Here is a 2,250-nt window from a genome sequence, read left to right as displayed (position 1 = left end):
TACAACATCCACCTTCATTAAATAATATATTTTGGTAAGCAAAAATACCTGTGCACATAATTTCATTTTGTTTAGATGCCCAATTTTCGGGGTCATGTGTGCAGTTCAACCAATAGACACACTAATTTTGCGGTAGTTTGTTTAGAGGTTTTCATTCATCAATCTATATCGAAAGAAGACACTTTCAGTTGTTGAAGTTGACAGCTCGGTGGATTTCTTACGCTTACGAGATTGATATGTTCAGGGCAAACGTTGATTATATGTACATGCAGATTAGATACTATCACAACGTTCGGATTAAAATGGATGATAAACTGGTGACACACGTCTTTGGGAGCTGAAAACATACGGATGGGATGTAGCTGGGAAATGAAGGTTTTCTGCTCAGAAGAAGTAGTATGGTAGGGTTTCTGATTTTGATTATATTATCGGGGTAAGCGCGTACGCAGACCCCACACTTGGAAATAACGCGTCCGAGTCGTCCACATTTGAGACGATCGCAAAGGTCAACCCAGGGCCTCACTCTGGAGGAGCGACCTAAATGATCATCGTTGACCTCTACGTCAGGTAAGTATAAATTTTATGGCAGTCACACTAGTGTATTTATATTATACGTATATATATTTACGTATTTATATTATTATACGTATATATATATACGTATTTATATTATACGTATATAGTAACTACTGACAGTAATGAATAAAATACTAAATATGTTCCATATAATTCTCACCAATATTAATATATCACAACATTTCATTCACCAATAACAACAATTCATAACAAAAATATTACTATCATTTAAACTTACAAACACTTGCACAAAATAGTAATATCATTTTTTATTTTTAATGTAATATGAAAAAACACATTAATATAATTTATTATTTTTTAATGTAATATGAAGAATTAATATCATTTATTATTTTTTCTATAATAAGAAAAAAGACACATTAATATAATTTATTATTTATTTAATGTAATATGAAAAAACACATATTAATATAAATTATTATTTTAAATGTAATATGAAAAAAGACACATATTAATATAATTTATTATTTTTAATGTAATATGAAAAAAGACACATATTAATATAATTTATTATTTTAATGTAATATGAATAAAAAGACACATATTAATATAAATTATTATTATTGTTGATGTAATATGAAAAAAGAACACATATTAATAGATTTTATTATTTTTAATGTAATAACGAAAATAGACACATATAAATATAATTTATTATTTTTACATGTAATAACGAAAAAAGGATACATATTAATATAATTTATTATTTTTAATGTAATAAAGAAAAAAGACACATATTTATATAATTTATTATTTTTAATGTAATATGAAAAAAACACATATTAATATAATTTATTGTTTTTAATTTAATATGAAAAAAGACACATAGTAATATAATTTATTATTTTAAATGTAATAACTAAAGAAAAACACATATTAATATAATTTATTATTTTTAATGTAATATTAACCAGACATATATTCATATCATTTATTATTTTTTATATAATAAGAAAAAAAGACACATATAAATATCATTTATTATTTTTAATGTAATATGAAAAAACATTAATATAATTATTATTTTACATGTAATATGAAAAAAACAGACACATATTATAATTTATTATTTCATATTATTTGAAAAAAGACACATATTAATATCATTTATTATTTTTTATGTAATTTGAAAAAAGACACATATTTATATCATTTATTATTTTTAATTAAATATGAAAAAAGACACATATAAATATAATTTATTTTTTAAGTGTAATATGAAAAAATACACATATTAATTTAATTTATTATTTTTAATGGAATATGAAAAGAGACAGATAATTATATAATTTATTATTTTAATGTAACATGAAAAAAGATACATATTTATATAATTTGTTATTTTTCATGTAATATGAAAAAAGACACGTATCAAGATCATTTATTATTTTTAATGTAATATGAAAAAACCCATAAAAATATAATTAATTATTTTTAATGTAATATGAAAAAAACTCATATTAATATAATTTAATTTTTTTAATGTAATAACAAAAAAACGACACATATTTATATAATTCATCATTTTTAATGTAATATGAAACAAAACATATTAATATAATTTATCATTTTTAATGTAATATGAAAAAACACATATTAATATAATTTATTATCTTTAATTTAATATAAAAAAGACACATAGTAATATAATTT

At 20.5% G+C, this 2,250-nt stretch overlaps 1 pseudogene; it reads right to left on the bottom strand.

The window, feature by feature from the left end:
- Positions 1-428: 428 nt before the first annotated feature.
- Positions 429-575, bottom strand: LOC145271690 (U1 spliceosomal RNA; annotated as a pseudogene).
- Positions 576-2,250: the final 1,675 nt, after the last annotated feature.

This window comes from Euprymna scolopes, chromosome 46 (assembly GCF_053919585.1).
Source record: "Euprymna scolopes isolate OS-2025 chromosome 46, ASM5391958v1, whole genome shotgun sequence".
NCBI lineage: Eukaryota > Metazoa > Mollusca > Cephalopoda > Sepiida > Sepiolidae > Euprymna > Euprymna scolopes.
The sequence above is the reverse complement of the archived record's forward strand: the minus strand, read 5'-3'. Positions and strand labels throughout refer to the sequence as shown.